Source organism: Symphalangus syndactylus, chromosome 23 (assembly GCF_028878055.3).
Source record: "Symphalangus syndactylus isolate Jambi chromosome 23, NHGRI_mSymSyn1-v2.1_pri, whole genome shotgun sequence".
NCBI lineage: Eukaryota > Metazoa > Chordata > Mammalia > Primates > Hylobatidae > Symphalangus > Symphalangus syndactylus.
The window spans coordinates 31910558-31926135 of NC_072445.2; positions in this window are offsets into that span (position 1 = coordinate 31910558).

Consider the following 15578-nt stretch of genomic DNA (forward strand, 5'->3'; position numbering starts at 1 on the left):
TATTCCTTTTGCCACTAGAGTCCTCTTGGGCCTCCGAATATGCACTTGCAGTTTCCACAGAAACTGTGTTTCAGAACTGCTCAATCAAAAGTAAGCTTCAACTCTGTTAGTTGAACGCACTGAACAAAAAGTACTTTCACAGAATGCTTCGGTGTAGATTTTATTTGAAGACATTTGATTTTCCACTGTAGGACTCTTAGCGGTATGAATGTCCACTTGCAGTTTCTAATGAAAGAGTGTTTCAGTGCTGCTCAATCAAAATAAAGTTCCAACTCTGTTAGTTGAATGCACAGAACAGAAAGAAGTTTCACAGAATGCTTCTGTGTAGTTTTTATTTGAAGTAAGTCCTTTTTACACTATAGGCCCCCATGCGCTATGATTGTCCACTTGCAGTTTCTACAGAAAGAGTGTTTCTGTGCTGCTCTCTCAAAAGGTGGTTCAACTCTATTAGTTGAATGCACAGAAGAGAAAGAAGTTTCACACAATGCTTCTGTGTAGTTTTTATTTGCAGATATTCTTTTTTGCGGTATAGGACCCTTAGCGCTATGAATGTCCAATTGCAGTTTCTACAGAAAGAGTGTATCAGAATTGCTCAATCAAAAGTAAGCTTCATCTCTTTTAGTTGATTGCACAGAAGAGAAAGAAGTTTCACTGAATGCTTCTGTGTAGTTTTTGTTTGTAGTTACTCCTTTTTCCAGTATAGGCTCCTTAGTGCTACGAATGTCCACTTGCAGTTTCTACAGAAAGAGTGTTTCAGAACTGCTCAATCAATAGTAATGTTCAACTCTGTTAGTTGAATACACAGAACAGAAAGAAGTTTCGCAGAATGCTTCTGAGAAGTTTTTAGTTGAAGATATCCCTTTTTCCACTATAAGCCCCGTAGAGCTCTGAATGTCCAGTTGCAGTTTCTACAGAAAGAGTGTTCAGAACTGCTCTGTCAAAAGTAATGTTCAACTCTGTTAGTTGAATGCACAGAACAGAAAGAAGTTTCGGAGAATGCTTCTGTGTAGTTTTTATTTGAAGATATTCCTTTTTCCACTATAGGCCCCTTAGGGTTCCAAATGTCCACTTGCAGTTTCCTCAGAAAGAGCGTCTCAGAACTGCTCAATCAAAAGTAAAGTTCAACTCTGTTAGTTGAATGCAAAGAACAGAAATAAGTTTCACAGAATGCTCCTTTGTAGTTTTTATTTGAACATATTCCTTTTTCCACTATAAGCCAATTAGAGCTCTGTATGTCCAGTTGCATTTTCCACAGAAAGTGTGTTTCAGCACTGCTCTATCAAAAGTAATATTCATCTCTGTTAGTTGAATGCACAGAACAGAAATAATTTCGCAGAATGCTTCAGTGTAGTTTTTATTTGAAGATATACTTTTTCCACTATAGGCCCCTTAGGGCTCCGAATGTCCACTTGCAGTTTCTACAGAAACAGTGTTTCTGAGATGTTCAATCACAAGAAAGCTTCAACTCTGTTAGTTGAATGCACAGAACAGAAAGAAGTTTCACAGAATGCTTCGGAGTAGTTTTAATTTGAAGATATTCTTTTTTCCACTCTAAGCCCAAGAGCGCTCTGAGTGTCCACTTGTAGTTTCTACAGAAACAGTCTTTCAGAACTGCTCTACCAAAAGTAATATTCAACTCTGTTACTTGAATGTACAGAACACAAAGAAGTTTCGCAGAATGCTTCTGTGTAGTTTTTATTTGAAGATATTCCATTTTCCACTATAGGACCCTTAGGTCTCAGAATGTCCACTAACAGTTTCTACTGAAACGGTGTTTCAGAACTTCTCAATCAAAAGTAAGCTTCAACTCTGTTAGTTGAATTCACAGAACAGTAAGCAGTTTCAAAAAATCCTTCTGTGTCCTTTTTTTTTTTTTTTTTTTTATTTACTTGTTTGTTTCATTTTTAATTTTTTTTTTTTTTTTATTATACTTTAGGGTTTTAGGGTACATGTGCACAATGTGCAGTTTTGTTACATATGTATCCATGTGCCATGTTGAATTCCTGCACCCATTAACTCGTCATTTAGCATTAGGTGTATCTCCTAATGCTGTCCCTCCCCCCTCCCCCCACCCCACAACAGTCCCCGGAGTGCGATGTTCCCCTTCCTGTGTCCATGAGTTCTCATTGTTCAATTCCCACCTATGAGTGAGAACATGCGGTGTTTGGTTTTTTGTCCTTGCGATAGTTTACTGAGAATGATGTTTTCCAGTTTCATCCATGTCCCTACAAAGCACAAGAACTCATCATTTTTTATGGCTGCATAGTATTCCATGGTGTATATGTGCCACATTTTCTTAATCCAGTCTATCTTTGTTGGACATTTGGGTTGGTAGTTTTATTTGAAGATATTCCTTTTGCCACTATAGTCCTCTTGGGGCTCCGAATATGCACTTGCAGTTTCCACAGAAACTGTGTTTCAGAACTGCTCTATCAAAAGTAAGCTTCAACACTGTTAGTTGAACGCACTGAACAAAAAGTACTTTCACAGAATGCTTCTGTGTAGATTTATTTGAAGACATTTCATTTTCCACTGTAGGCCTCTTAGCGGTATGAATGTCCAATTGCAGTTTCTAATGAAAGAGTGTTTCAGTGCTGCTCAATCAAAACAAAGTTCCAACTCTGTTAGTTGAATGCACAGAACAGAAAGAAGTTTCACAGAATGCTTCTGTGTAGTTTTTATTTGAAGTAAGTCCTTTTTACAGTATAGGCCCCCATGCGCTATGATTGTCCACTTGCAGTTTCTACAGAAAGAGTGTTTCTGTGCTGCTCTATCAAAAGTAGGTTCAACTCTGTTAGTTGAATGCACAGAAGACAAAGAAGTTTCACAGAATGCTTCTGTGTAGTTTTTATTTGTAGATATTCTTTTTTGCTGTATAGGCCCCTTAGCGCTATGAAAGTCCAATTGCAGTTTCTACAGAAAGAGTGTTTCAGAATTGCTCAATCAAAAGTTAGCTTCAACTCTGTTTCTTGAATGCACAGAACAGAAAGCAGTTTCACTGAATGCTTCTGTGTAGATTTTGTTTGCAGTTATTCTTTTTTCCAGCATAGGCTCCTTAGTGCTACAAATGTCCACTTGCAGTTTCTACAGAAAGAGTGTTTCAGAACTGCTCAATCAATAGTAATGTTCAACTCTGTTAGTAGAATGCACAGAACAGAAAGAAGTTTCGCAGAATGCTTCTGAGTAGTTTTTAGTTGAAGATATCCCTTTTTCCACTATAAGCCCCGTAGAGCTCAGAATGTCCAGTTGCAGTTGCTAGAGAAAGAGTGTTTCAGACCTGCTCTATCAAAAGTAAAGTTCAACTCTGTTAGTTGAATGCACAGAACAGAAAGAAGTTTCGGAGAATGCTTCTGTGTAGTTTTTATATGAAGATATTCCTTTTTCCACTATAGGCCCCTTAGGGTTCAAAATGTCCACTTGCAGTTTCTTCAGAAAGAACGTCTCAGAACTGCTCAATCAAAAGTAAAGTTCAACTCTGTTAGTTGAATGCAAAGAACAGAAATAAGTTTCACAGAAGGCTTCTTTCTAGTATTTATCTGAAGATATCCTTTTTCCACTATAAGCCAATTAGAGCACTGTATGTCCAGTTGCAATTTCCACAGAAAGGGTCTTTCAGAACTGCTCTGTCAAAAGTAATTTTCATATCTGTTAGTTGAATGCACAGAACAGAAAGAAATTTCGCAGAATGCTTCAGTGTAGTTTTTATTTGAAGATATTCCTTTTTCCACTGTAGACCCCTTAGGGTTCCAAATGTCCACTTGCAGTTTCTTCAGAAAGAGCGTCTCAGAACTGCTCAATCAAAAGTAAAGTTCAACTCTGTTAGTTGAATGCAAAGAACAGAAATAAGTTTCACAGAATGCTTCTGTGTAGTTTTTATTTGAAGATATTCCTTTTTCCCCTTTAAGACCATTAGCACTCTGTATGTCCAGTTGCAGTTTCCACAGAAAGAGTGTTTCAGAACTGATCTATCAAAAGCAATATTCATCTCTGTTAGTTGAATGCACAGAACAGAAAGGAGTTTCACAGAATGCTTCTGTGTAGTTTTTATTTGAAGTAAGTGTTTTTTACACTATAGGCCCCCATGCCCTATGATTCTCCACTTGCAGTTTGTACAGAAAGAGTGTTTCTGTGCTGCTCTATCAAAAGTAGGTTCAACTCTGTTAGTCGAATGCAGAGAAGAGAAAACAGTTTCACAGAATGCTTCTGTGTAGTTTTTATTTGAAGATATTCCTTTTTCCACTATAAGCCCGATAGTGCTCTGAGTGTCCCCTTGTAGTTTCTACAGAAAGAGTGTTTCAGAACTGCTCTATCAAAAGTAATATTCAACTCTGTTACTTGAATGCACAGAAGAGAAAGAAGTTTCACAGAATGCTTCTGCATACTTTTTATTTGAAGATATTCCTTTTTCCACTATAGGACACATAGGGCTCCGAATGTCCACTTACCGTTTCTACAGAAACAATGTTTCAGAACTGTTCAATCAAAAGTAAGCTTCAAATCTGTTAGTTGAATGGAAAGAACAGAAATAAGTTTGACAGAATGCTTCTGTGTAGTTTTTATTTGAAGATATTCTTTTTCCACTATAAGCCCATTAGCGCTCTGTATGTCCACTTGCAGTTTCCACAAAAAGAGTGTTTCAGAACTACTCTATCAAAGCAATATTCATCTCTGATAGTTGAATGCACAGAACAGAAAGAAGTTTCACAGAATGCTTCTGTGTAGTTTTTCTTTGAAGATATTCCTTTTTCCACTATAGGCCCCTTAGGGCTCCGAATGTCCGCTTGCAGTTTCTACAGAAACAGTGTTTCAGAACTCTTCAATCAAAAGTAAGCTTCAATTCTGTTAGTGGAAAGCACAGAACAGAAAGAAGTTTCGCAGAATGCTTCTGAGTAGTTTTTATTTGAAGATATTCCTTTTTCCACTATAAACCCAATAGCGCTCTGAGTGTCCACTTGTAGTTTCTACAGAAACAGTGTTTCAGAACTGCTCTATCAAAAGTAATATTCAACTCTGTTACTTGAATGCACAGAACAGAAAGTAGTTTCGCAGAATGCTTCTGTGTAGTTTTTATTTGAAAATATTCCTATTTCCACTATAGGACCCGTAGGACTACGAATGTCCACTTACAGTTTCTACAGAAACAGTGTTTCAGAACTGCTCAATCAAAAGTAAGCTTCAACTCTGTTAGTTGAATACACAGAACAGAAAGCAGTTTCATAAAATGCTTCTGTGTAGTTTTTATTTGAAGATATTCCTTTTGCCACTATAGTCCTCTTGGTGCTCCGAATATGCACTTGCAGTTTCCACAGAAACTGTGTTTCAGAACTGCTCAATCAAAAGTAAGCTTCAACTCTGTTAGTGGAACGCACTGAACAAAAAGTACTTTCACAGAATGCTTCTGTGTAGTTTTTATTTGAAGATATTCCTTTTTCCACTATAAGCCCGATAGCTCTCTTCTCTGAGTGTCCCCTTGTAGTTTCTACAGAAACAGTGTTTCAGAACTGCTATATCAAAAGTAATATTCAACTCTGTTACTTGAATGCACAGAACAGGGAAATGTTTCGCAGAATGCTTCTCTGTAGTTTTTATTTGAAGATATTCCTTTTTCCACTATAGGACCCTTATGGCTCCGAATGTCCACTTACCGTTTCTACAGAAACAATGTTTCAGAACTGTTCAATCAAAAGTAAGCTTCAACTCGGTTAGTTGAATGCAAAGAACAGAAATAAGTTTCACAGAATGCTTCTGTGCAGTTTTTATTTGAGGATATTCCTTTTTCCACTATAAGCCCATTAGCGCTCTGTATGTCCAGTTGCAGTTTCCACAGAAAGAGTGTTTCAGAACTGCTCTATCAAAAGCAATATTCATCTCTCTTAGTTGAATGCACAGAACAGAAAGAAGTTTCACAAAATGCTTCTGTGTAGTTTTTATTTGAAGTAAGTACTTTTTACACTATAGGACCCCATGCGCTATGTTTGTCCAATTGCAGTCTCTACAGAAAGAGTGTTTCTGTGCTACTCTATCAAAAGAAATGTTCAACTCTGTTAGTTGAATGCACAGAACAGAAAGAAGTTTCGGAGAATGCTTCTGTGTAGTTTTTATTTGAAGATATTCCTTTTACCACTATAGGCCCCTTATGGTTCCAAATGTCCACTTGCAGTTTCTTCAGAAAGAGCGTCTCAGTACTGCTCAATCAAAAGTAAAGTTCAACTCTGTTAGTTGAATGCAAAGAACAGAAATAAGTTTCACAGAATGCTTCTTTGTAGTTTTTATTTGAAGATATTCCTTTTTCCACTATAAGCCAATTAGAGCTCTGTATGTCCAGTTGCATTTTCCACAGAAAGGGTGTTTCAGCACTGCTCTATCAAAAGTAATATTCATCTCTGTTAGTTGAATGCACAGAACAGAAAGAAATTTCGCAGAATGCTTCAGTGTAGTTTTTATTTGAAGATATTCTTTTTCCACTATAGGCCCCTTAGGGCTCCGAATGTCCACTTGCAGTTTCTACAGAAACAGTGTTTCAGAACTGTTCAATCACAAGAAAGCTTCAACTCTGTTAGTTGAATGCACAGAACAGAAAGAAGTTTCGCAGAATGCTTCTGAGTAGTTTTAATTTGAAGATATTCTTTTTTCCACTCTAAGCCCAATAGCGCTCTGAGTGTCCACTTGTAGTTTCTACAGAAACAGTCTTTCAGAACTGCTCTACCAAAAGTAATATTCAACTCTGTTACTTGAATGCACAGAACACAAAGAAGTTTCGCAGAATGCTTCTGTGTAGTTTTTATTTGAAGATATTCCATTTTCCACTATAGGACCCTTAGGGCTCAGAATGTCCACTTACAGTTTCTACTGAAACGGTGTTTCAGAACCTCTCAATAAAAAGTAAGCTTCAACTCTGTTAGTTGAATTCACAGAACAGAAAGCAGTTTCAAAAAATACTTCTGTGTAGTTTTTATTTGAAGATATTCCTTTTGCCACTATATTCCTCTTGGGACTCCGAATATCCACTTGCAGATTCCACAGAAACTGTGTTTCAGAACTGCTCTATCAAAAGTAAGCTTCAACTCTGTTAGTTGAACGCACTGAACAAAAAGTACTTTCACAGAATGCTTCTGTGTAGTTTTTATTTGAAGACATTACATTTTCCACTGTTGGCCTCTTAGCGGTATGAATGTCCACTTGCAGTTAATAATGAAAGACTGTTTCAGTGCTGCTCAATCAAAACAAAGTTCCAGCTCTATTAGGTGAATGCACAGAACAGAAAGAAGTTTCACAGAATGCTTCTGTGTAGTTTTTATTTGAAGTAAGTCCTTTTTACACTATAGGCCCCCATGCGCTATGATTGTCCACTTGCAGTTTCTACAGAAAGAGTGTTTCTGTGCTGCTCTCTCAAAAGGTGGTTCAACTCTATTAGTTGAATGCACAGAAGAGAAAGAAGTTTCACAGAATGCTTCTGTGTAGTTTTTATTTGTAGATATTCTTTTTTGCGGTATAGGACCCTTAGCGCTATGAATGTCCAATTGCAGTTTCTACAGAAAGAGTGTATCAGAATTGCTCAATCAAAAGTAAGCTTCAACTCTTTTAGTTGATTGCACAGAAGAGAAAGAAGTTTCACTGAATGCTTCTGTGTAGTTTTTGTTTGTAGTTACTCCTTTTTCCAGTATAGGCTCCTTAGTGCTACGAATGTCCACTTGCAGTTTCTACAGAAAGAGTGTTTCAGAACTGCTCAATCAATAGTAATGTTCAACTCTGTTAGTTGAATGCACAGAACAGAAAGAAGTTTCGCAGAATGCTTCTGAGTAGTTTTTAGTTGAAGATATCCCTTTTTCCACTATAAGCCCCGTAGAGCTCTGAATGTCCAGTTGCAGTTTCTACAGAAAGAGTGTTTCAGAACTGCTCTGTCAAAAGTAATGTTCAACTCTGTTAGTTGAATGCACGGAAGAGAAAGAAGTTTCGGAGAATGCTTCTGTGTAGTTTTTATTTGAAGATATTCCTTTTTCCACTATAAGCCAATTAGAGCTCTGTATGTTCAGTTGCATTTTCCACAGAAAGTGTGTTTCAGCACTGCTCTATCAAAAGTAATATTCATCTCTGTTAGTTGAATGCACAGAACAGAAAGAAGTTTCGGAGAATGCTTCTGTGTAGTTTTTATTTGAAGATATTCCTTTTTCCACTATAGGCCACTTAGGGTTCCTAATGTCCACTTGCAGTTTCTTCAGAAAGAGTGTCTCAGAACTGCTCAATCAAAAGCAAAGTTCAACTCTGTTAGTTGAATGCACAGAACAGAAAGAAGTTTCACAGAATGCTTCTGTGTAGTTTTTATTTGAAGTAAGTCCTTTTTACACTATAGGCCCCCATGCGCTATGATTGTCCACTTGCAGTTTCTACAGAAAGAGTGTTTCTGTGCTGCTCTCTCAAAAGGTGGTTCAACTCTATTAGTTGAATGCACAGAAGAGAAAGACGTTTCACAGAATGCTTCTGTGTAGTTTTTATTTGTAGATATTATTTTTTGCGGTATAGGCCCCTTAGCGCTACGAATGTCCACTTGCAGTTTCTACAGAAAGAGTGTTTCAGAACTGCTCAATCAATAGTAATGTTCAACTCTGTTAGTTGAATGCACAGAACAGAAAGAAGTTTCGCAGAATGCTTCTGAGTAGTTTTTAGTTGAAGATATCCCTTTTTCCACTATAAGCCCCGTAGAGCTCTGAATGTCCAGTTGCAGTTTCTACAGAAAGAGTGTTTCAGAACTGCTCTGTCAAAGTAAAGTTCAACTCTGTTAGTTGAATGCAAAGAAGAGAAATAAGTTCCACAGAATGCTTCTTTGTAGTTTTTATTTGAAGACATTTCATTTTCCACTGTAGTCCTCTTAGCGGTATGAATGCCCACTTGCAGTTTCTAATGAAAGAGTGTTTCAGTGCTGCTCAATCAAAACAAAGTTCCAACTCTGTTAGTTGAATGCACAGAACAGAAAGAAGTTTCACAGAATCCTTCTGTGTAGTTTTTATTTGAAGTAAGTCCTTTTTACACTGTAGGACCCCATGCGCTATGATTGTCCACTTGCAGTTTCTACAGAAAGAGTGTTTCTGTGCTGCTCTCTCAAAAGGTGGTTCAACTCTATTAGTTGAATGCACAGAAGAGAAAGAAGTTTCACAGAATGCTTCTGTGTAGTTTTTATTTTTAGATATTCTTTTTTGCGGTATAGGACCCTTAGCGCTATGAATGTCCAATGGCAGTTTCTACAGAAAGAGTGTATCAGAGTTGCTCAATCAAAAGTAAGCTTCAACACTTTTAGTTGATTGCACAGAAGAGAAAGAAGTTTCACTGAATAGTTCTGTGTAGTTTTTGTTTGTAGTTATTCCTTTTTCCAGTATAGGCTCCTTAGTGCTACGAATGTCCACTTACAGTTTCTACAGAAAGAGTGTTTCAGAACTGCTCAATCAATAGTAATGTTCAACTCTGTTAGTTGAATGCACAGAACAGAAAGAAGTTTCGCAGAATGCTTCTGAGTAGTTTTTAATTGAAGATATCCCTTTTTCCACTATAAGCCCCGTAGAGCTCTGAATGTCCAGTTGCAGTTTCTACAGAAAGAGTGTTTCAAAACTGCTCTGTCAAAAGTAAAGTTCAACTCTGTTAGTTGAATGCAAAGAAGAGAAATGAGTTTCACAGAATGCTTCTTTGTAGTTTTTATTTGAAGATATTCCTTTTTCCACTATAAGCCAATTAGAGCTCTGTATGTCCAGTTGCATTTTCCACAGAAAGTGTGTTTCAGCACTGCTCTATCAAAAGTAATATTCATCTCTGTTAGTTGAATGCACAGAACAGAAAGAAATTTCGCAGAATGCTTCAGTGTAGTTTTTATTTGAAGATATTCTTTTTCCACTATAGGCCCCTTAGGGCTCCGAATGTCCACTTGCAGTTTCTACAGAAACAGTGTTTCAGAACTGTTCAATCACAAGAAAGCTTCAACTCGGTTAGTTGAATGCACAGAACAGAAAGAAGTCTCGCAGAATGCTTCTGAGTAGTTTTAATTTGAAGATATTCTTTTTTCCACTCTAAGCCCAATAGCGCTCTGAGTGTCCACTTGTAGTTTCTACAGAAACAGTCTTTCAGAACTGCTCTACCAAAAGTAATATTCAACTCTGTTACTTGAATGCACAGAACACAAAGAAGTTTCGCAGAATGCTTCTGTGTAGTTTTTATTTGAAGATATTCCATTTTCCACTATAAGACCCTTAGGGCTCAGAATGTCCACTTACACTTTCTACTGAAACGGTGTTTCAGAACTTCTCAATCAAAAGTAAGCTTCAACTCTGTTAGTTGAATTCACAGAACAGAAAGCAGTTTCAAAAAATCCTTCTGTGTAGTTTTTATTTGAAGATATTACTTTTGCCACTATAGTCCTCTTGGGACTCCGAATATCCACTTGCAGATTCCACAGAAACTGTGTTTCAGAACTGCTCTATCAAAAGTAAGCTTCAACTCTGTTAGTTGAACGCACTGAACAAAAAGTACTTTCACAGAATGCTTCTGTGTAGTTTTTATTTGAAGACATTACATTTTCCACTGTAGGCCTCTTAGCGGTATGAATGTCCACTTGCAGTTAATAATGAAAGAGTGTTTCAGTGCTGCTCAATCAAAACAAAGTTCCAACTCTGTTAGTTGAATGCACAGAACAGAAAGAAGTTTCACAGAATGCTTCTGTGTAGTTTTTATTTGAAGTAAGTCCTTTTTACACTATAGGCCCCCATGCGCTATGATTGTCCACTTGCAGTTTCTACAGAAAGAGTGTTTCTGTGCTGCTCTCTCAAAAGGTGGTTCAACTCTATTAGTTGAATGCACAGAAGAGAAAGAAGTTTCACACAATGCTTCTGTGTAGTTTTAATTTGTAGATATTCTTTTTTGCGGTATAGGACCCTTAGCGCTATGAATGTCCAATTGCAGTTTCTACAGAAAGATTGTATCAGAATTGCTCAATCAAAAGTAAGCTTCAACTCTTTTAGTTGATTGCACAGAAGAGAAAGAAGTTTCACTCATTGCTTCTGTGTAGTTTTTGTTTGTAGTTACTCCTTTTTCCAGTATAGGCTCCTTAGTGCTACGAATGTCCACTTGCAGTTTCTACAGAAAGAGTGTTTCAGAACTGCTCAATCAACAGTAATGTTCAACTCTGTTAGTTGAATGCTCAGAACAGAAAGAAGTTTCGCAGAATGCTTCTGAGTAGTTTTTAGTTGAAGATATCCCTTTTTCCACTATAAGCCCCGTAGAGCTCTGAATGTCCAGTTGCAGTTTCTACAGAAAGAGAGTTTCAGAACTGCTCTGTCAAAAGTAATGTTCAACTCTGTTAGTTGAATGCACAGAACAGAAAGAAGTTTCGGAGAATGCTTCTGTGTAGTTTTTATTTGAAGATATTCCTTTTTCCACTATAGGCCCCTTATGGTTCCAAATGTCCACTTGCAGTTTCTTCAGAAAGAGCGTCTCAGTACTGCTCAATCAAAAGTAAAGTTCAACTCTGTTAGTTGAATGCAAAGAACAGAAATAAGTTTCACAGAATGCTTCTTGGTAGTTTTTATTTGAAGATATTCCTTTTTCCACTATAAGCCAATTAGAGCTCTGTATGTCCAGTTGCATTTTCCACAGAAAGGGTGTTTCAGCACTGCTCTATCAAAAGTAATATTCATCTCTGTTAGTTGAATGCACAGAACAGAAAGAAATTTCGCAGAATGCTTCAGTGTAGTTTTTATTTGAAGATATTCTTTTTCCACTATAGGCCCCTTAGGGCTCCGAATGTCCACTTGCAGTTTCTACAGAAGCAGTGTTTCAGAACTGTTCAATCACAAGAAAGCTTCAACTCTGTTAGTTGAATGCACAGAACAGAAAGAAGTTTCGCAGAATGCTTCTGAGTAGTTTTAATTTGAAGATATCCTTTTTTCCACTCTAAGCCCAATAGCGCTCTGAGTGTCCACTTGTAGTTTCTACAGAAACAGTCTTTCAGAACTGCTCTACCAAAAGTAATATTCAACTCTGTTACTTGAATGCACAGAACACAAAGAAGTTTCGCAGAATGCTTCTGTGTAGTTTTTATTTGAAGATATTCCATTTTCCACTATAGGACCCTTAGGGCTCTGAATGTCCACTTACAGTTTCTACTGAAACGGTGTTTCAGAACTTCTCAATCAAAAGTAAGCTTCAACTCTGTTAGTTGAATTCACAGAACAGAAAGCAGTTTCAAAAAATCCTTCTGTGTAGTTTTTATTTGAAGATATTACTTTTGCCACTATAGTCCTCTTGGGACTCCGAATATCCACTTGCAGATTCCACAGAAACTGTGTTTCAGAACTGCTCAATCAAAAGTAAGCTTCAAATCTGTTAGTTGAACGCACTGGAAAAAAAGTACTTTCACAGAATGCTTCTGTGTAGTTTTTATTTGAAGACATTTCATTTTCCACTGTAGGCCTCTTAGCGGTATGAATGTCCACTTGCAGTTTCTAATGAAAGAGTGTTTCAGTGCTGCTCCATCAAAACAAACTTCCAACTCTGTTAGTTGAATGCACAGAACAGAAAGAAGTTTCACAGAATGCTTCTGTGCAGTTTTTATTAGAAGATATTCCTTTTTCCACTCTAAGCCCGATAGCGCTCTGAGTGTCCCCTTGTAGTTTCTACAGAAACAGTGTTTCAGAACTGCTCTATCAAAAGTAATATTCAACTCTGTTACTAGAATGCACAGAACAGAAAGAAGTTTCACAGAATGCTTCTGCGTAGTTTTTATTTGAAGATATTCCTTTTTCCACTATACGACACTTAGGGCTCCGAATGTCCACTTACCGTTTCTACAGAAACAAGTTTTCAGAACTGTTAAATCAAAAGTAAGCTTCAAATCTGTTAGTTGAATGGAAAGAAAATAAATAAGTTTCACAGAATGATTATGTGTGGTTTTTATTTGAAGATATTCTTTTTCCACTATAAGCCCATTAGCGCTCTGTATGTCCACTTGCAGTTTCCACAGAAAGAGTGTTTCAGAACTGCTCTATCAAAGCAATATTCATCTCTGTTAGTTGAATGCACAGAACAGAAAGAAGTTTCACAGAATGCTTCTGTGTAGTTTTTCTTTGAAGATATTCCTTTTTCCACTATAGGCCCCTTAGGGCTCCGAATGTCCACTTGCAGTTTCTACAGAAACAGTGTTTCAGAACACTTCAATCAAAAGTAAACTTCAATTCTGTTAGTTGAAAGCACAGAACAGAAAGAAGTTTCGCAGAATGCTTCCGAGTAGTTTTTATTTGAAGATATTCCTTTTTCCACTATAAGCCCAATAGCGCTCTGAGTGTCCACTTGTAGTTTCTACAGAAACAGTGTTTCAGAACTGCTCTATCAAAAGTAATATTCAACTCTGTTACTTGAATGCACAGAACAGAAAGTAGTTTCGCAGAATGCTTCTGTGTAGTTTTTATTTGAAAATATTCCTTTTTCCACTATAGGACCCTTAGGGCTCCGAATGTCCACTTACAGTTTCTACAGAAACAGTGTTTCAGAACTGCTCAATCAAAAGTAAGCTTCAACTCTGTTAGTTGAATTCACAGAACAGAAAGCAGTTTCATAAAATGCTTCTGTGTAGTTTTTATTTGAAGATATTACTTTTGCCACTATAGTCCTCTTGGGGCTCCGAATATGCACTTGCAGTTTCCACAGAAACTGTGTTTCAGAACTGCTCAATCAAAAGTAAGCTTCAACTCTGTTAGTTGAACGCACTGAACAAAAAGTACTTTCACAGAATGCTTCTGTGTAGTTTTTATTTGAAGACATTTCATTTTCCACTGTAGGCCTCTTAGCGGTATGAATGTCCACTTGCAGTTTCTAATGAAAGAGTGTTTCAGTGCTGCTCAATCAAAACAAAGTTCCAACTCTGTTAGTTGAATGCACAGAACAGAAAGGAGTTTCACAGAATGCTTCTGTGTAGTTTTTATTTGAAGTAAGTCCTTTTTACACTATAGGCCCCCATGCGCTATGATTGTCCACTTGCAGTTTCTACAGAAAGAGTGTTTCTGTGCTGCTCTCTCAAAAGGTGGTTCAACTCTATTAGTTGAATGCACAGAAGAGAAAGAAGTTTCACAGAATGCTTCTGTGTAGTTTTTATTTGTAGATATTCTTTTTTGCGGTATAGGACCCTTAGCGCTATGAATGTCCAATTGCAGTTTCTACAGAAAGAGTGTATCAGAATTACTCAATCAAAAGTAAGCTTCAACTCTTTTAGTTGATTGCACAGAAGAGAAAGAAGTTTCACTCAATGCTTCTGTGTAGTTTTTGTTTGTAGTTACTCCTTTTTCCAGTATAGGCTCCTTAGTGCTACGAATGTCCACTTGCACTTTCTACAGAAAGAGTGTTTCAGAACTGCTCAATCAATAGTAATGTTCAACTCTGTTAGTTGAATGCACAGATCAGAAAGAAGTTTCGCAGAATGCTTCTGAGTAGTTTTCAGTTGAAGATATCCCTTTTTCAACTATAAGCCCCGTAGAGCTCTGAATGTCCAGTTGCAGTTTCTACAGAAAGAGTGTTTCAGAACTGCTCTGTCAAAAGTAATGTTCAACTCTGTTAGTTGAATGAACGGAACAGAAAGAAGTTTCGGAGAATGCTTCTGTGTAGTTTTTATTTGAAGATATTCCTTTTTCCACTATAGGCCCCTGACGGTTCCAAATGTCCACTTGCAGTTTCTTCAGAAAGAGCGTCTCAGAACTGCTCAGTCAAAAGTAAAGTTCAACTCTGTTAGTTGAATGCACAGAAGAGAAATAAGTTTCACAGAATGCTTCTTTGTAGTTTTTATTTGAAGATATTCCTTTTTCCACTATAAGCCAATTAGAGCTCTGTATGTCCAGTTGCATTTTCCACAGAAAGGGTGTTTCAGCACTGCTCTATCAAAAGTAATATTCATCTCTGTTAGTTGAATGCACAGAACAGAAAGAAATTTCGCAGAATGCTTCAGTGTAGTTTTTATTTGAAGATATTCTTTTTCCACTATAAGCCCCTTAGGGCTCCGAATGTCCACTTGCAGTTTCTACAGAAACAGTGTTTCAGAACTGTTCAATCACAAGAAAGCTTCAACTCTGTTAGTTGAATGCACAGAACAGAAAGAAGTTTCGCAGAATGCTTCTGAGTAGTTTTAATTTGAAGATATTCTTTTTTCCACTCTAAGCCCAAGAGCACTCTGAGTGTCCACTTGTAGTTTCTACAGAAACAGTCTTTCAGAACTGCTCTACCAAAAGTAATATTCAACTCTGTTACTTGAATGCACAGAACACAAAGAAGTTTCGCAGAATGCTTCTGTGTAGATTTTATTTGAAGATATTCCATTTTCCACTATAGGACCCTTAGGGCTCAGAATGTCCACTTACAGTTTCTACTGAAACGGTGTTTCAGAACTTCTCAATCAAACGTAAGCTTCAACTCTGTTAGTTGAATTCACAGAACAGAAAGCAGTTTCAAAAAATCCTTCTGTGTAGTTTTTATTTGAAGATATTCCTTTTGCCACTATGGTCCACTTGGGACTCCGAATATCCACTTGCAGATTCCACAGAAACTGTGTTTCAGAA